We start from the raw sequence: 21167 nt of genomic DNA on the forward strand, positions 1-21167 counted from the left end.
GGCGGTAAATGCAGAGGGAAATGGACGATTGATGTTTTTGCAGAATGATCCTACATTTGCCCTGGAAGATTTATTTACTTAGTGATAGAGCGCGGAGTAGGCCCTTTACAGCCCTTTCAGCCATGACACCACAGCAACCCTCGACAATCCCTCACCTAATCACAGGATAATTTACAATGACCATTTAACCTACCAGCTACATCTTTGAACAGTGGGAAGAAACTGGAGCTCCCAATGGAAATCCCACGCATTCCACAGGAAGGACATACAGAGACTCCTTATGGAATGGCTCTGGAATTGAACTCTGACCTCAGCAATGCCTTGAGCTGTGACAGTGCTGTGCCAACCAGTCTACATGCCCACCACTTACTCACCTGAACTGTAGGATCTTAGAATGTGGGAGGAAACTGGAGCACCCGGCAACCCCCAATTTAATACTAGCATTATGACGGGACACTTTACAATGACCAATTAACCTACTGACCGGTACGTCTTTGGACTGTTGAAGGAAACTGGAGCACCTGGAGGAAACCCACGCAGTCATGGGGAGAACATACAAACTCCTGGCAATTTTTGGTTACCTCATAATTATTTTTTGCTCTCTTTTTGCATTATTTATTTAATTTTTTAAACTATATATACTGTTTATATTTCTTATTATAATTTATCTTATCGCAATGTACTATTGCTGCAAAACAGCACACTTCATGACATATATCAGTGACAGCAACCCTAATTCTGATTCTAAACACAAGAGATCCTACAGATGCTGGAAATCACAAGATCACAAGAGCACAAGACAAAGGAGTAGAAGTAGGCCATTCGGCCCATTGAGTCTGCTCCACCACTCCACCATGAGCTAAACTATTCTCCCATCTAGTTCCAATTTCCGGCTTTTCCCCCATATCCCTTGATACCCTGAACAATTAGATACCTAGCAATCTCCTCCTTAAACACCCTTAATGATCAGGCCTCCACAGCTGTATGTGGCAACGAATTCCATAAATCCCCAATCCTCTGGCTAAAAAAATTTCTCCTCATCTCTGTTTTAAATGGGTACCCTCTAATTCTAAGACTGTGGCCTCTTGTCCTGGACTCACCCACCAAGGGAAACAGCCTTTCCACATCTACTCTGTCCAACCCTTTCAACATTCGAAATGTTTCCATGAGATCCCCTCTCATTCTTCTATACTCTAATGAATACAGTCCAAGAGCTGACAAACGCTCCTCTTATGTTAGCCCCTGCATTCCAGGAATCATCCTTGTAAATCTTCTCTGAACTCTCTCCAACATCAGAACATCCCTTCTAAGATAGGGGGCCCAAAACTGCACACAGTATTCCAAATGAGGTCTCACCAGTGCCCCATAGAGCCTCATCAACACCTCCTTACACTATTCCTCTTGAAATGAATGCCAACATAGCATTCGCTTTCCTTACTGCCGATCCAACCTGGTGGTTAACCTTTAGGGTATCCTGCACGAGGACCCCCAAGTCCCTTTGCACTTCAGATTTTTGAATTTTCTCCCCATCTAAATAATAATCTGCCCAATTATTTCTTCTTCCAAAATGTACAACCGTACATTTCTCAACATTGTATCCAGAGTAACACACACACAAAATGCTGGAGGAACTCTGCAGGTCAGGCATTATCTGCAGAAAGGAATAAAGAGTCGACGTTTCAGGCTGAGACTCTTCATCAGGTCCTGATGATCCTTTGCTGCCTGCCTGGCCTACTGAGTTCCTCCAGCATTTTGTGTCAGTTCCTTTATCCATGTAATATTTTAATGGGATCTCTCCACCGGGTTTCTCCCCTGCAAGTATGGCAGCAGAAATGACTGGAACGGGAGTACAGTACTTTCTCTTTCAGAAAGGAGAATGTGTAATTACAATTATCGATAGCTCCACATCCGAATGCACTGTTGCACTTGTCAATGCAGTTAACAGATTATGCATTACTTATGCCCTATTTGGCTCAGGACTCCCTGTCTGCTGTCCCTGTTCTATCCTCTGGTAACAGCTGAGTAACTACGGTAATTAAGTGTGAAGTAAGGGGAACCTAATGTGTTCTTTTCAGGACCAGGGGGGCGAGATAATTTATGCTAATAACTCGCAATCACACTTGCTCTGCAAGGCTAATAATAATTGTCGGTTCAGCCTTTTTTAAAAAAATGAAGAAGAGATTGCTCTTTTTTGAAATCCCAGTGCCCTTTTATCTTGCTCCCTAAGCTTGCTCTTTCATCTGACCAGCTGTATGGAAATGAATAAACCTTGCTTTTTCCCTTTTTTCATTCTCCACCCCCCTTGTCACAACCCCACCCCCATCTCTGTCTCTCTGTCTCCCTCTCTCACTTTAACTCTCTTGCTCAAGTCCTCTCTCTCTTCTCTTGCTCTCTTTCTCTCTTTCACTTGCCCTCTCTCTCTCTTTTCCTCAATCTGTTTCTCACTGGCACTCTCTCTCTCCCCTTCTCTTTCTCTCTTGCTCTCTCTCTCTCTACTTTCTCTCACTTGCCTCCTCTCTCTCTTCCTCACTTTCTACATCTCACTGACACACTCTCTCTCCCTCCCGCTCTTTCTCACTCACCCTCTCTCCTCATTCTGTCTCTCACTTGCCCTCTCTCTTTCTCACTCATGCTATTTTTCTCTCTTTGTCTGTTTCACTCTCACCCACCCTCTCCTCCCCCCCCCCGATCAATCTCACACTCTCGCACCACCTTTCACCAGCTTCTTACAATGGGGATGGTGATTCACAAGGGCCCTTGATTAATCCGAGAGAGATGTTTTTTCGTAACTGAGGTACATGACTCACTGATAATGCTGGATACAATCCACAGCATGACTGTTCACGTCTGATTCAGCTGAGTAAAGGAAAGGACTATTTGTTTATTACTTTAGTGGCTGGGACCCAGGACCAGACACATAACAGTGGTGAAGAAATCATTGTCACCAGCCCTCCAAGAATATTCTGCAGTCCGTAGATGACAAATCTCAATACTTAAATACTTAAAATTCAGAATCAGAATCAGGTTTAATATCAGTGGCATATGTCGTGAAATTTCTTATCTTTGTGGCAGCGGTACAATGCAACACATAATGATAGGAAAAAACTGTGAATTACAGTAAACATATATATTAAATAGTTAAATTCAATAAGTAGTGCAAAAATAGAAATTAAGAAAGTAGTGAGGTAGTATGTGTGTGCTCAGTGTCCATTCAGAGATCATATGGCAGAGGGGAAGAAGCTGTTCCTGAATCACTGAGTGTGTGCCTTCAGGCTCCTGTACCTCCTTCCTGATGGTAACAATGAGAACAAGTCATACCTAGGTGGCGGGACTGTTTAACGTTATTTTCTGTCCACGAGTGTAAAGGAGGACAAAATAATTGTTACTCAGGATCTGATGCAGCACAAAAAACACAAGGGTTAAAGTACGCAATAATAATAAAAAACACAGATTGATTGTTGGTCCATAAAGTGACTCTGGGCTGTACATAAGGAGACTGAGAGGAAATACTGTAATCCAGCAGATATATCTCAGGCAGATAAACTATAGAGGCGCTGTCATTTCCCTGAGAACAGGATTGAGATCTGCCCCTTGTGTCCACTTGAATCAATTTATTATTGTAACATGTACTGTGGTACAGTGAAAAGCTTTGTTTTGCAGGCCATCAATACAGACCATTTCATCACATCAGTACATCAAAGTGGTACTGGGAAATGCATAATGGTGGTGGCTGTCTATCACCTAACTGTTGAAACCCGTGCGGGAGAGTGGAAGAAGATGGTGCCAGTGAACAGGGCAGCCAATGGTGACATCCTCCAGACGTTCACAAAACTACTTCTTTCACTTCTTGTAGGCCTTCTTTTTCCTTTCAAGTGTGGTTCTGCTACTGTTGGAGCCTGTGATCTACATTTTGTTAGTGTGTTTTTGGGCTAATTGAGCAATCGGGTGCTTTGCTGTCTCTGAAGGGTTCCGTGAGGCTTTGAGTGAAATGTGTGGCCTCAAGGCCAAGAAGCCTGGAGATGGGCACAAGCCCTTGACTGGCTCCATTTCTCACTGATCTCGCCAAGTAAAGCACCGAGAAAGATTGAAACCGTTGAGGTGAGTGCGGAATGTGAGCGGGTGTTCTGCGTTGTTAGCCAGCCACTCGCTCGCTGCTGCTGGAGAGAGGTGGCTGCGTGTGATCGGTGTCTCTCTCGTTCTCACTCACTGCTCCCAAAGGAAGGTGCCCGTGTTTGACTGGTCTCTCTCTCCCTCTTGCTCAATGCTGTCAGAGGATGGTGCCAGAGTTTTGGATCTTGGGCAAGGTTTAATCGATGTGGTTTATGGATGGGGGGGGAAGGGTTGATGTTTTTCTTTGAACAGGTTCCCATGGTTTTCTTTGTTTCTTGGCTGTCTGTGGGGAAGACAGATCTCAGGGTTGTATACAGCAGTTCCACTCTCTCAACCTCAGAAATCCAGTGGTACCAACAAGCATCACAAAATGGGTCTTCTTTAGTTGCAGTGGATGAACCTTCTCATGCCCTTCGCTCTCCACAGAGCATTGCAGTACCACCATCGGATCTCACTGTAGATCTCGGCTGCCTGCTCTGCCAGAGCTGACTTGGCAAGCCAGGGCAGGCATGTCCCTATCTCTCCAGGGTACAAGGCTGCCGGTTACCCTCACCTGGTTTAGCCTGCCTGTCAAAGCGATGTACTGGGGTGTGGCCGTTGTCGCATGCAAACAGCTACCTGGAGCCACAGGTGAGAACTGAGTGTCCCAAACAGGAGCAGATCTGCAGATGCTGGATCTCCAAAGCAAAGCAACACACTCAAAATGCTGGAGGAACTCAGCAGGCCACCCAGTGTTTGTGGAAGAGTGAACAGTCGACATTTCAAACTGAGACCCTTCATCAGGACTGGAAAGGAAGGGGGGAGAAATCAGAATAAGAAGGTGAAGGGGAGGGGAGGAAGAAGTACAAGGTGGCAAGTGATATATGAAACTGGGAGAGAGGAAGGGGTGAGGGAAAGAGCTGGGAAGTTGATTGGTGAAAGAGATAAAGGGCTGGAGAAGAGGGAATCTGATAGGAGAGGACAGAAGGCCATGGGAGGAAGGGAAGAGGGGGAAGAGCACCAGAGGGAAGGGATTATGTGCAGTTTTGGTCACCAAATTACAGGAAGGATATTAATAAGGTTGAAAGAGTGCAGAGAAGGCTTACAAGGATGTTGCTGGGACTTGAGAAACTCAGTTACAGAGAAAGGTTGAATAGGTTAGGACTTTATTCCCTGGAGCGTAGAAGAATGAGGGGAGATTTGATAGAAGTATATAAAAATTATGCTGGGTATAGATAGAGTGAATGCAAGCGGGCTTTTTCCACTGAGACTAGGGGAGAAAAAAAACAGAGGACATGGGTAAGGGTGAAGGGGGAAAAGTTGAAAGGGAACATTGGGGGGGGGCTTCTTCACACAGAGAGTGGTGGGAGTGTGGAATGGGCTGCCAGATAAAGTGGTAAATGCAGGCTCACTTTTAACATTTAAGAAAAACTTGGACAGGTACACGGATGAGAGGTGTATGGAGGGATATGGTCCAGGTGGGACTAGGCAGAAAAATGGTTCGGTACAGCCAAGAAGGGCCAAAAGGCCTGTTTCTGTGCTGTAATGTTCTATGATTCTATAGATGGGCAGGTAGGGAGATAAGGTGAAAGAGGGGAAAGGAGATGAGGAGTGGTGAAGGAGTGGGGTGGGGAATTACCAGAAGTTTGAGAAATCGATGCTCATGTCATCAGGTTGGAGATCACTGAAATGGAATATAAGTTGTTGTTCCTCCAACCTGAGTGTGGCCTCATTGTGGCAATAGAGGAGGCCATGGACTGACATGTCGGAATGGGAATGGGAAGTAAAATTGAATGGGTGGCCACTGGGAGATCCCGCTTTTTGTGGTGGATGGAGCAAAGGTGCTCAGCAAGGTGGCCTCCCAAGCTGCATCTGGTCTCACCGATATACAGGAGGCCCAGCGGGAGCACGGGAGCACCGGATACAGTAAATGACGCCAATAGACTCACAGGTGAAGTGTCACCTCATCTGGAAGGACTGTTTGGGGCCCTGAGTGGTAGTGAGCGAGAAGGTGTAGGGGCAGGTGTAGCACTTGTTCTGTTGCAAGGATAAGTGCCAGGAGGGAGATCAGTGGGGAGTGACAAGAGAGTTGTGAAGGGAGCAACTGCTGCAGAAAGTGGAAAGTGGGGGTGATGTGCTTGGTGGTGGGCTCCCGCTGGGATGGCGGAAGTTACAGAGAATCAGATGTCGGGCGTGGAGTCGAGTAGGGTTGTAGGTGAGGATACGAGGAACCCTGTCCCCGGTGTTGCGGAGGGAGGTTGAGTTCCAGTGGGGACCATAGGTGAGTGCGCTGCCCCAGAATGGATATGATAGGCCCTTTCTCCAGAGGCTCTACCCCTCCCTGCACACCCCATATACCGCCCCCCACACACCTGGTTCAGCCCACCTGTACAGGGAAATGCATAACATAATGCAGAATACAGTGTTACAGCTAAAGAGAAAGTGCAGTCAATGCAAAGAATAGGGTGCAATGCCTGGACGAGGTAGATTGTGAAGTCAAGAGTCCATACTATTGTACTGGAGGAGTATTCAATCATCTTATAACAGTGTAGAGTCCTTTAGCCTGATGGCACGTGCTTTTAGATTTTTGTATCTTCTGCCCGATGGGAGAGGGGAGAAGAGAGAATGTCCATGTCTCGTGGGGTCTTCGGTTATGCGGACTTCTTTAGTAAGGTGGCGAGAAGTGTAGGTGGAGTCCATGGAGGAGAGGCAGGTTTCCAGGATGGGCTGAACTGTGTCCATGCTGGTTTCTTGCAGGGGTGGGACTGATGCTGGATACCTTTATTGATTGCAGTCTGTTGGTCAGGAAATCAAGGATCCAGTTACAAAGGGAGGTGTTGAGTCCCAGATCTAGGAGTTTGGAGATGAGTTTATTCAGAATTATAGTATGGAATTTGAAGCTGTAGTTAATAACTCAGAATCAGGTTTAATATGCAGCATACATCATGAAATTTGTCATTATGCGGCAGCAGTATGTTCAATACATAATAATAAAAACTGTAAATTATGGAAGTTTATAAATTTTTTAAACATAAATTAAATAAGTCGTGCAAAAACAGAAATAAATCTTTTTTAAAAAGTAGTGAGGGAGTGTTCATGGGTTCAATGTCCATTCAGAAGTCGGATGGCAGAGGGGAAGAAGCTGTTCCTGCATCATTGAGTGTTTGCCTTCAGGCTTCTGTACCTCCTTCCTGATGGTAGCAATGAGAAGAGGGTATGGCCTGGGTGGTGAGGGTCCTTAATGATGGACGCTACCTTTATAAGACACCACTCCTTGAGGATGTCCTGGCTGCTGGGGAGGCTGGAGCCGATGATGGAGCTGACTGAATTTGGAACTCTCTGCAGCTTATTTCGATCCAGTGTAGTGGCCCCATCGTACAGACAGTGATGCAGCCAGTTAGAATGCTCTCCATGGTACCTCTGTAGAAATTTGCGAATGTCTTTGGTGACATACCAAATCTCCTCAAACTCCCAAATGAAATACAGACTACCTTCTTTGTAACTGCATCGATATGTTGGGCCCAGAATAGGTCTTCCGAGATGTTGGCATCCAGGCACTTGAAGTTGCTCACTCGTTCCACTTCTGATCCCCTGATGAAGACTGGTGTGAGTTCTCTTGTCTTAACCATTCTGAAGTCCACAATCAATTCTTTGGTCTTACTGAGGTTGAGTGCAAGGTTAGTAGTCTAATAATTGTCTTTACTGTCTAGCATGCTACAGGGGTAAGTGTAGGGCCAGGGAGATGGTGTCGCCCGAGGACCTGTTTCAGCAGTAAGTGAATCGCAGTGTGTTGAGTTGGTTTGGGAGGCTGCAGTTGATGTGTGCCATACCAGCTTCTCGACCCACTTCATCATGGTGGATGTCAGAGCCACCGAGGGGTTATCAAAGACATGTAGCCTTATTTTTCTTAGGGAGGGGGAAGGATGTTCTCTTTGCCTGGCTGGATAAATTGGAGCCCAAAAGTCTCCTCTCTGTAAAGCCAAAGGTGAATTTGGTTATCACTTTGCAGGATTCCTCTGCTAAATCTTCAGAATTACCATTGCTCACTTTTACTAGAATGCTTTTATATACTATTCCCAGGATGAAGAGTTTTAATTAACAGAACAAAATGCTGGAGGAACTGGTGTTGACTTGCTGATGAAGGGTCCCGGCCCGAATCATTGACTCTTTTTACTCTTTTCTATAGATGCTACTTCACCTGCTGAGTTCCTCCAGCATTGTGTGTGTATTACTCTGGGTTTCCAGTAACTGCAGAACCTCATGTGTTCAGGGTTTTAGTTACACACAGGGATAGATAAAGAAGCTAGTGTTATAGATCATGGAACAGGCCTTTCGGCCCTCAGTTTCTGTACTGAACACAATGCCAAAGTAAATTAACTCTCTCCTGCCCGCACAAGGTCCAACCCCCTCCATTGCCTGTGTATCCATGTTCCTATTTAAAAACCACTTAAATGTTACTATTGTACTTTCTTCCATTGCTACCCCAAGCAGACTGTTTTGGTTACCTACTGTGTAAAAAAAACTCGGCCTGCACACCTCCATTAAACCTTCCCCTTCTCACCTTAGTATTCAATATTTCTGCCCTGGGAAAATAAAGATTCTGATTGTCTACTATCTCTCTCAGGATTTTATAGATCTCTGTCAGAGGTCTCCTCAGCCTCTGCCGCTCCAGTGAAAGCAGCCTAAGTTTGTCCAAACTGTCCTTGTAACTTATACCCTCTAATCCAGGCAGCATCCTGGTAAAGCTCTTGGGGAGAACGTAAGCCAGCTGCTGGGCATAGGGGAGTGCAATGGTGCAGCAGGTAGTACAGCTGTCTCACAGCTCCAAGGACCTGGGTCCAATTCTGACGACAGGGGCTGTGACAGTGTAGGCTCCCTCTGGATTGTCCAGTTCCCTCCTGAATCCTAAAGGACGTGCTGCTTCCCTTGGAACCGGGGAGTCTGCGAGAGGGTCTGATGTAAAATCCTGAAGGTTTTGGACAGAGTAGAATCAGAATCAGGTTTAATATCACTGGCATATGTCATGAAATTTGTTGTTTTGCAGTAGCAGTACAGTGTAATTCATAATAACAAACTGTGCATTACAGTAAATATATGTTGAAGAATTAAATGAAATAAACAATGCAAAAAAAAGTAGTGAGGAAATGTTCATGGGTTCAACGTCCATTCGGAAATTGGACGGCAGGGAGAAGAAGCTGTTCCTGCATTGTTGAGTGTATGTCTGATGGTAAGAATGAGAACAAGGCATGACCTAAGTGATGGGGTCTTTAGTGATGGATGCCTCCTTTTTGAGGCATCGCTCCATGAAGATGTCCCAAATACTACGGGTGCTGGTGCCCATGATGGAGCTGACTGAGTTTAAAACTTTCTGCAGCTTATTTCAATCCGGTGCAGTGACACCCACCAATACCAGATGGTGATGCAGCCAGTTAGAATGCTTTCTGTGGTACATGTGCAGAAATTTGTGAGTGTCTTTGGGACTGACCAAGTCTCCTCAAACAGAGAGAGAGAGAAAGAGAGAGAAAGAAACTGTTCCCATTAATGAAGAGGTGACATTCCAGGGAAAAGAGAATTAAGGTGAGGGAAAGGGACACAAGTTAATTTTTTTTGGAGGCAGATTTAAGTGTGGCTTTCAAAGGACAAATTGTGAAGCACACAAAACACATGTGGATGGATGGGGAGAAGGCAGGGGAGTGGAAATGTCTGGATTGTTCTTGCATGGAGCTAGTATGAGTTGGATGAAGGTCCGAATTGTTGTTCCTCATGTTTTGTTTGTTGTTTTAGATTTCTTTTCATTTGCTTATATGTTTGTCTGTAAACCTTTAGTAACTTGCAGTATATTTGGCTCCACACTTTCAAGATTCAAGACACAAAGCACATTTATTATCAAAGTGTGCCTGTAGTGTACAACCCTGAGATTTGTCTTCTCACAGACAGCCATGAAACCATGTTACCCATTCAAAGAAAAACATCAAACCTCCAACGCACAAAAAAAGAACAAATCATGCAAACAGCAATAAATGAGCGAAAAAGACAGAATATGAAATATCAAACCACAAGGTTTAAGAGGAACATGAGTGGAAACCTAAAGGGTTGTGACAGGGTTGTGAGAGTGTGGAACAAAGTTGCCAGCGCAAGTAGTGCATGCGAGCTCAATTTCAACACTTAAGAGAAGCTTGGATAGGTACACAGATGGTAGGGATGCGGAGGGCTATGGTCCCGGTGCAGGTTGATAGGAGTAGGCAGTTTAAATGGTTTTTATATGGACTAGATGAGCTGAAAGGCTTGTTTCTGTGGTGTACTTCTCTATGACATCGAAACAGTACAGAAACAATCCAGGAATGATCAGTTCAGCTCAGCTCAGTTCAGTCCAATCTAGCTCTGTGTTGTTCATTGAATTGCAGGTCGCAGAGCCAGTGTTCCCGATAAAGATCGCACAAAATAGTAACAATAAAGGAGGAACCAGAAACTCTGTCTCTAAGTCTGAAATACCTTATTTGTTCACAGATTTCCTTACCTATCTGGTTTAGACTCTTTTGCAATATAAAAGGAGAACATGAGGGCAAGGTAAAGGGGGTGGTATGATAGCATAGTGGTTTGCCCGATTGCTTTACAGGGCCAGTGATCACTCTTCAGAATTTGATTCCCATTGCTGTCGGTAAGGAGTTTGTATGTTCCCCCCATGACCATGTGGGTTTCCTCTGGGTGCTCCAGTTTGCTCCCACATTCCAAAGACATACACACTAGGGTTAGTAAGTTGTAGGCATGTTATGTTGGCCCCAGAAGTGTGGTGGGACTTGTGGGTACCCTCAGCTCCCTTTGGACTGTGTTGCTCATTGATGCAAACGATGCAGTTCTCTGTATATTTCAATGTTTTGATGTACATGTGGCTACTAAACATAATCTATCTTTAATCTTTGTCCATCAAGACTCTACACTTCTGTAGTTTCTTTGTCTGTAAGACTGAAGTGCGACCAGACTGTACCGATTCACAGGATTTCTTATCTAACTGGTTTGGGTTGGTCTACAGTACAACAGCAGAGCATGAGGACAAGTTCCTTTGTTACTTTTTGCATGCTGCTACATGTTGACTCTGCTTGACATGAACTATAAAGGATATCTAATACAATGGCTGTCACCATAAGATTTGCACCTCATTCTTGACTTCCAAAGAACTTGACTACATTACAGCTCGGCCTTCACCACCATAATAGCAATCAAGCTGACTTGTAATTGGACCTCGGACTTCCTCGCTAATTGTACCCAGACAGTGAACCACCCCCACAAATCTGAACATCAGTGCCCCCCTGAGGTGTGTACTGAGCTCTCTTCTCTATTCTCTCTTCCTTTATGGTTGCGCTTCTGTTCATGCTGCAAACTTAATCATCAAATTTGCAGATGACACAACTGACTCAAAAACCTGTTCTCGATGATGATGACATCGACTCAGACTTGAGAGGCCAGCGTCGGGCATTTTCATGCCTTACAAGGCGCAGTTCGAAAGGCTGTGTGGGACGCCACTCCTCGCATAGACATTTCGCAGTATTATTTTACGAGGTCGAGTTGCAAGCTCGACATCGACCCGGCGCGGATGGAGAGCATGCACGGGGGCGGTCTGTCACTGGATCGAACTCGGGAACCTCCGTTCTCGAGCCCGGCGCTGATCTCACTGCACCACCAGCTGGTCTATTCACAAACAATAACAAATCTGCATATAGAGAGAAATTATCCGATTGGTGCAGGAACGACAACCTTTCACTCAACATCAAGAAGACAAGAGAAATGATAATTGACTTCAGGAAGGCAAGAGGTCCTGAGCAAGTCCCACTATTCATAAATGTTGAGGTAGTGGAAAGGGAAAATCACAAAGCACTCCAACAGGTGATTAGTACAGCTCAGCACATCAGTGGAACTCAACTCTCTGATCTGGGGACAATCCATAGAACCATAGAACCATAGAAACTACAGCACAGAAACAGGCCTTTTGGCCCTTCTTGGCTGTGCCGAACCATTTTCTGCCTAGTCCCACTGGCCTGCACATGGACCATATCCCTCCATACATCTCCCATCCATGTATCTGTCCAATTTATTCTTAAATGTTAAAAAAGAACCCGCATTTACCACCTCGTCTGGCAGCTCATTCCATACTCCCACCACTCTCTGTGTGAAGAAGGACCCCCCAATGTTCCCTTTAAACTTTTCCCCCCTCACCCTGAACCCATGTCCTCTGGTTTTTTTCTCCCCTTGCCTCAGTGGAAAAAGCCTGCTTGCATTCACTCTATCTATACCCATCATAATTTTATATACCTCTATCAAATCTCCCCTCATTCTTCTACGCTCCAGGGAATAAAGTCCTAACCTATTCAACCTTTCTCCGTAAATGAGTTTCTCAAGTCCCGGCAACATCCTTGTAAACCTTCTCTGCACTCTTTCAACCTTATTTATATCCTTCCTGTAATTTGGTGACCAAAACTGAACACAATACTCCAGATTCGGCCTCACCAATGCCTTATACAACCTCATCATAACATTCCAGCTCTTATACTCAATACTTCGATTAATAAAGGCCAATGTACCAAAAGCTCTCTTTACGACCCTATCTACCTGTGACGCCACTTTTAGGGAATTTTGTATCTGTATTCCCAGATCCCTCTGTTCCACTGCACTCCTCAGTGCCTTACCATTAACCCTGTATGTTCTACCTTGGTTTGTCCTTCCAACGTGCAATACCTCACACTTGTCTGTATTAAACTCCATCTGCCATTTTTCAGCCCATTTTTCCAGCTGGTCCAAGTCCCTCTGCAGGCTCTGAAAACCTTCCTCACTGTCTACTATACCTCCAGTCTTTGTATCATCAGCAAATTTGCTGATCCAGTTTACCACCTTATCATCCAGATCATTGATATAGATGACAAATAACAATGGACCCAGCACTGATCCCTGTGGCACACCACTAGTCACAGGCCTCCACTCAGAGAAGCAATTCTCTACCACCACTCTTTGGCTTCTTCCATTGAGCCAATGTCTAATCCAATTTACCACCTCTCCATGTATACCTAGCGACTGAATTTTCCTAACTAACCTCCCATGGGGGACCTTGTCAAAGGCCTTACTGAAATCCATGTAGACAATATCCACTGCCTTCCCTTCATCCACTTTCCTGGTAAGCTCCCCGAAAAACTCCTATAGATTGGTCAAACATGACCTACCACGCACAAAGCCATGTTGACTCTCCCTAATAAGTCCCTGTCTATCCAAATGCTTGTAGATTCTGTCTCTTAGTACTCCCTCCAGTAACTTACCTACTACCGACGTTAAACTTACCAGCCTATAATTTCCCGGATTACTTTTCGATCCTTTTTTAAACAACGGAACAACATGAGCCACTCTCCAATCCTCCGGCACCTCACCCGTAGACAGCGACATTTAAAATATTTCTGTCAGGGCCCCCGCAATTTCAACACTAGTCTCCTTCAAGGTCTGAGGGAACACCCTGTCAGGTCCCGGGGATTTATCCACTTTAATTTCCTCAAGACAGCAAGCACCTCCTCCTTTTCAATCTGTACAGTTTCCATGATCTCACTATTTGATTCCCTTAATTCCATAGACTTCATGCCAGTTTCCTTAGTAAATACAGACGCAAAAATCCTATTTAAGATCTCCCCCATTTCCTTTGGTTCCGCACATAGCTGACCACTCTGATCTTCAAGAGGACCAATTTTATCCCTTACAATCCTTTTGCTCTTAATATACCTGTAAAAGCTCTTTGGATTATCCTTCACTTTGACTGCCAAGGCAACCTCATGTCTTCTTTTAGCCCTCCTGATTACTTTCTTAAGTATTTTCTTGCACTTCTTATACTCCTCAAGCACCTGATTTACTCCCTGTTTCCTATACATTTCATACAACTCCCTCTTCTTCTTTATCAGAATTGCAATATCCCTTGAGAACCAAGGTTCCTTATTCCTATTTACTTTGCCTTTAATCCTGACAGGAACATACAAACTCTGCACTCTCAAAATTTCTCCTTTGAAGGCTTCCCACCTACCAATCACATCTTTGCCAGAGAACAACCTGTCCCAATTCACGCTTTTTAGATCCTTTCTCATTTCTTCAGATTTGGCTTTCTTCCAGTTCAGAACCTCAACCCAAGGACCAGATCTATCCTTGTCCATGTTCAAATTGAAACTAATGGTGTTATGATCACTGGAACCAAGGTGCGCCCCTACACAGACTTCCGTCACTTGTCCTAACTCGTTTCCTAACAGGAGATCCAATATTGCATCCCCTCTAGTTGGTCCTTCTATATATTGATTTAGAAAACTTTCCTGAACACATTTTACAAACTCTAAACCATGTAGACCCCTAACAGTATGGGAGTCCCAATCAATATATGGAAAATTAAAATCCCCGACCACCACAACTCTACAACACCTACAACTCTCTATGCCTACAGCACACTCGCAACATCATTAAAGTACCACCCCATCATCCCATCCCGGACACAGTCTGTTCAATCTCCTGCCATCTGGTAGGAGATACGGAAACCTCTTAGCCAAGAAAGTAAGACTGAAGAACAGCTTCTTCCCGAGAGCTATTGTGCAGCTGAATAAAGCCACACCCCGGCGTGCAAATGGCCTTTGAGTATTATGGACTGTCAAAGTCAATTGTTGAATGTAAATATGGGATTTAAAAAAAATTAAGCCATATTACATGCATTGTAAATATCTGTTTTGCACAGACTGGAGTAGCACCACAATCTTGTTATCTTGAGCAGAGACGATAAAGTTCTATTCCATTCCACTGTCCTTCTGGACAAATCTTCTCCAGATCCAATATACAGAATAACTCCCTTCCATGCTGTAAGTATTCTATGGTTCCATTATGCTGCTTCACCTAGGCTGGCTTTAATTGATGGGATCATGTTATTCTGGATCAGAGCACGAGAAACTGGAATTAACGCCCAATTTGGCTCTTATATTCACTGGGGCGGGAGAGGAGATGAGCAGGCTGGGAAGGGTTATTGAGCCTGACAGTGTGATAGTGTGATGAAGCTGAATTAACAACAGCACAGATACAGTCATTATCACAGCACCAACTTGGCTTCAAACTGTGTTGCTAATTCAGTTCCTTGATATTGTCAAACCTGCTCGCTCCAGCTTATGTAAAAGGCTTTTATATTCATTCATAGGATGTGCGAAAGTTCAAAACTTATTGCCAAGCCTAATGGCCCTCGAACATAGACCATTGAACAACATTGGCCCTTTGGCCCATTATATTGTGCTTACCTTTCAACTTTCTCCAAGATCAGTCTAACCCTCAGTGGAAAAAGTATGCTTGCATTTAGCCTACCTATAGCCCTCATATAGCACCTATAGCACGTGGACTGACCGAGTCACCAACAATGAGGTCCTGGCCCGCGCCCAGATACCTAGCCTCTTCACCCTGCTCCAACAACATCGTCTTCTCTGGCTGGGCCACGTACACCACATGTCAGACAGGAGGATCCCGAAAGACCTGCTGTACGGGGAACTGGCCTCTGGCAAGAGAGCACAAAAGCGGCCCCATTTTTGTTTCAAAGATGTTTGCAAGATAGACATGAAGTCACTGAAAATGAACTTCGAGAGGTGGGAAGACATCGCAAGCGATCGCTCTCACTGGAGGCTGGAACTACGCAGAGGTCTAAAAAGAGGAGAAGAGAAGCTAAGGCTTGCTGCTGAAGAAAAGCGCACTCGTCGGAAAAACAGAACCAAGACAACACTGGAGGACAGTGCCTTCAAGTGCAGTCGCTGCAGCCGAGACTGTCACCCCCGTGTGGGCCTCTACAGCCACAACAGGCGCTGCTCTAACACAGACTGAAGCAAGACTTTCCAGGTGCAGATCGATGGTCTCATGAGACTAATGGATGCCACCATAGCCCTCATAATTTTGTATACCTCTATCAAATCTCCCCTTCGATCTTCAATATTCTAGGGAAATAAGGTCTTAACCTATTCAACCTTTCCCAATAACTCTGGTCCTCAAGTCCCAACAACATCCTTATAAACTTTCTCTGTACTCTTTCCATCTTGTTTACATCCTTCCTGTAGGTATGTGACCAAAACTGCATACAGTACTCCACTACCTGACCTTCATCAATTTTCTTGTTAACTTCCTCAAAAGCTCTATAAGATTGGTTAGATACGACTTACCATTTACAAAGCCACATTGACTATCCTTAATCAGTCCCTGTCTACCCAAATACTTACGCATCTGGTCGCTTAGAATACTTACCAATAACTTTCCCGTGGCTAAACATGTTTTCAATATCTCTGCTAAGCCGCCTACAATTTCTGAATGAGCCTTCCTCAGGGTCTGAGGGGACACATTGTCAAGTCCTGGGGATTTATCCACCCTAATTTGCCTCAGGACAGCAAACACCCCCTCTTCTGTAATCTGTATAGAGTCCATAACCCCGCTGCACCATTGCTTCACATCTATAGTAAATATTCCAAGTAAATACAGATGCAAAATATCTATTTCTTCTCCATCGCTTTCAGCTCCACACATAGATTACCACCCTGATCTTCCAGAGGACCAACTTTATCCCTTGCTATTCTCTTGCTCTTAGCTGTAGAAGCCCTTGGGATTCTCCTTCACCTTGTCTGTCAGAGCAAACTCATGTCTTCTTTTAGCCCTACCGATTTTCTTCTTAAGTGTTCTCTTGCATTTCTTATATCCAGTAAGTACCTTATTTGTTCCTACCTGCCTATACCTGCTATGCACCTCATTCTTTTATCTGAACCAGGGCCTCAATATCGCTTGAAAAACAAGTTTCCCTAAACCTGTTATCCTTGCCTTTATTCTGACAGGAACATACAAGCTCTGTACTCTCGAAATTTCACCTTTGAAGGAATACCAATTACCAAGTACACCTTTGCTAGAAAACAACCCTTTCCAATCCACCCTTGCCAAATCACTTCTGATACCATCAAAACTAGAATTTCTACAATTTAAAATCTCAACCTGTGAACCAGATCTATTCTCTTCTATAATTACCTGAAACTAACGGCATTGTGATCACTAGATGTAAAAAGTTCCCCTACACATCTTCTGTCACCTGGCCTGTCTCATTCTCTAATAGGAGATCTAGTGTCACAGTCTTTCTAGTTGGGACTTTGTTTAAGGAGGCTTTCCTGAACACATTTGACAAACTCTTTGCCATCCAGCCCTTTTAGAGTGTGGGATTCACAGTCAATATGTGAAAAGTTAAAATCACCTACTATCACAAACTTATGTTCCTTGCAACAGTCTGCGATCACTCTTGCAAATTTGCGCCTCTAAATCCGGCAGACTGTTGGATGATCTATAATATAATACCCCATTAACATGGGCATACTTTTTTTATTCCTCAGTTATACCCATAAAGCCTCACTAGACAAGCTCTCCAGTCTGCCCTGACTGAGCACAGCCATAACACTTTCCCTCACAAGTAATATCACCCCTTCCCCTTTAATTCCTCCCATTCGATCACATCCACAACAATGGAACCACAGAACACTGAGCTACCAATCCTGTCCCTTCCGCAATCGAGTCTCAACAATGGCTTCAATGTCATAATTCCACATGCTGATCCATGTCCCAAGTTCATCCACCTTTCCTACAATATTACATTGAAATATACAGAGCTCAGAACTTTAGTCCAACTATGCTCGACTTTTTGTCTCCTGACTTTGTATGTAAGCTTAAAAACATCTTTCTCCATAACCACTCTACCATTCATTCTGGCACTTTGGTTCTCATCTCCCTGCAACTCTAGTTCCCCCCAGTGCTGCAAACGCAAACCTTCCCGCTAGGATATTAATTCCCCTCCAGTTTAGTTGCAAACTGCCCCTTCCGTACAGTTCCCACCTTCCCAGGAAGAGGGCTCAATGATCCAAAATTCTGAAGCCCTCCCTCCTCCTGTACCGACTTCTTAGCCTCATGTTAAACTGTATGAGCTTCCTAGTTCTGACCTCACTAATAGTGGAATGGAGACCAATTCTGAGAACACAACCCTGGGGGTCCTGTCTTTTAACTTAGCACCTAGCTCCCTGAACTCACTTTGGAGGAACTTGTCACCCCTCCTACCCATGTCATTGGTATCATCATGGGCCATGACCTCTGGCTGATCACCTTCCCAATTAAGAATGCTGTGGAGTTGAGATGTCCCTGACCCTGGCACCCAGGAGGCAACATACCATCTGGGACTCTCATTCTCATCCATAGAATGTATTTTTGTTTCCCCCATCACAACCCCTTCCCTTCTCTGCCACAGAGCCCTGACCCATGGCTTTCCTTTGCTAGGACAACCCCCCCCCCCCCAACAGTATCCAAAGTGTCCAAACAACCACAGGGGTACTTTGCACTGGCTGCCTATCCTCTTTCCCCCTCCTGGTGGCCACTCAGTTATCTGTGTCCTACACCTTGGGTCAACCACCTCCCTATATGTCCTGTCTATCAACCCCTCAACCTCCCAAGTGATCCACAGTTCATCCAATTCCAGCTCCAACTCTGTTAGAAGCCGCAGCTGCATGCACTTTTTTCAGCTATAGTCATCAGGGATATTAGAGGTCTCCTTGCCTTCCCACATCCCACAAGTGAAGCATTCCAGTATCCTTTCTGGCATTCTCACTTCTCCAAATGTGTGATAAGAAAGAAATAAAGTATAAGTAACAAAACAAAATCTACCTACAGCCTACCCTCTTCTCTCCTAAGCCTCGATGAGCCAAAGCTTCAACTTCCCACTCCAATACTAGCTCACTCACACAATGGCCACTCCACTTAAACCTACTTTCTTTTTATTGGTCCTAGCCAAGTGCCTGTTAATGCGCAATCCAACTCTCTGGAACCGTGGCACACAAAGAGTGCCGACTGTTTCCCCTTACAATTCTATCCGATTCTGACGATTGGTCTGTATAACAACCGAACCTCTCGACCGTGCAGGCATGCTTTATGCATTGAGTTGCTGCCACATGATTGGCTGATCAGATATTTGCATTAACGAGCAAGTGTACAGGTGTACCTAACTAAAGTGGCCACTGAGTGTTTCTCTACTTCCTTATAAAATTCCCTCGAGATGAAGGGTGGTTCCCGTCTTTCTGATTTTGTGATTCTTCCCCAGATGGTGTAGGTTGTGATTGATGGAGTGGGAAGGTAGATAGTTTGTGTCATGGTCCTCTCCTTCTGCTGCTCATGCAGTGTTGCTGGGTGTTCTAATCCTCTTAACCTGTCCTATCCATGTACCTGTCCAACTGTCTTTTCAAATTTGATATTGCAGCTGTCACAACCACAAACTCACTTTTTGGAAAATAAAGTTGCCTCCACCGCCCCCCCCCCACCCCATAACTTGGGGCAGCACTGTAGTGTAATGCTGTTACAGCCCTGGCAACTTGAGTTCAATTCCCGGTGCTGTCTGTAAGGAGTTCTCCCCGTGTCCATGTGGGTGTCCTCCCAGGGCTCCAGTTTCCTCCCACATTCTAAAGACGCGTGAGTTAGTAAGTTCATTGGTCACATGGGTGTGATTGTGGGGGCACAGTCTGGTGGGCTGGATGGGCTTGTTACTCGCACGGGCTCTCTAAATAAATAAAACAAAATTAAAAATAAAGGTTCCTATTAAATCTCTCTCCTCTCACTTTAAACCTATTCCCTCTGGTTCTCAATTTCCCTACCCTGGGTAAAAGCCTGTATGAATTCACCCTATCTATGACCCTCATGTGGACCAAAGTGGGTGAGATTCCAATCCTTACAGTGCAATGAGAAATAGACGGGCAACCTGACAGTTTGTAGTTGTAGTTCTTGATGTTCGCTCTTTATTCTGAGTTTTTACTTAATTAGAGTAACTGAATTAAAATTCGCCTACTGCCACAGTGGGATTTGAATGCAGCTTCAGTAGGCAAGCTACCACAGTGCCACACTTGATCATCAGCTGTCCCGTCAAGCTCATTTGTGGTTTGAGACTCCATCCAGGCCCCACTCAACAGGTTTTCAGTTTTGGAGCTCTCCCTGTGTCTGTCCTTGTGTTCCCTGTGTGGGACCACTCTTGGGAATTGGAGAGGAGTTTATTGTCCATTATAATTGGCTTGCAATGAACAAAGCAGACACCAGGAAGATCAGGAAGATTAGGGGATGCTCAACCATACTAAACTCAGTAGATTTACATTTTAAAAGATCACATGAGCAATTGACCAGAAGGTACTTGTTATTTAGTGAACGGGGCATTGCTTATTTTCTCCCTTCTCTTCATTTTGCCGTTTACACCTCCCCTGCACTTTCTGTGGTTTCATTACACCCACCACATTCTCTTTAATCCTTTCACATAACTTCTGCTTTGTTCTTTCCCCTGAACCATTCATCAGTGCCTCCTCTCCTAAAGGCATTACACACACACACACACACACACACACACACTCACAATACATACACCGACCCACACTCACAATACACACACCCACACTCACACACACACACCCACACTCACAATACATACACCGACCCACACTCATAATACACGCACACACACCCACACTCACAATATACACACACACCCACACTCACAATACACACACACCTACACTCACAATACATACACCCACCCACACTCACAATACACACACCCACACTCACAATACATACACCTACCCACACTCACAATACACACACACCCACACACAGTACATACACACACACACACACACTCACAATACATACACACTCACACTCACAATACATACACACACCCACACTCACAGTACATACACACACCCACACTCACAATACACACACACCCACACTCACAGTACATACACACACCCACACTCACAGTACATACACACACACCCACACTCACAATACATACACACACCCACACTGACAGTACATACACACACCCACACTCACAATACATACACCCACCCACACTCACAATACACACACACACCCACCCTCACAATACATACACACTCACACTGACAGTACATACACACACCCACACTCACAGTACATACACACACTCACACTCACAATACATACGCACACCCACCCTCACAATACATACACAC

The sequence above is a fragment of the Mobula hypostoma genome, chromosome 2 (assembly GCF_963921235.1).
Source record: "Mobula hypostoma chromosome 2, sMobHyp1.1, whole genome shotgun sequence".
Classification (NCBI taxonomy): Eukaryota; Metazoa; Chordata; class Chondrichthyes; order Myliobatiformes; family Myliobatidae; genus Mobula; species Mobula hypostoma.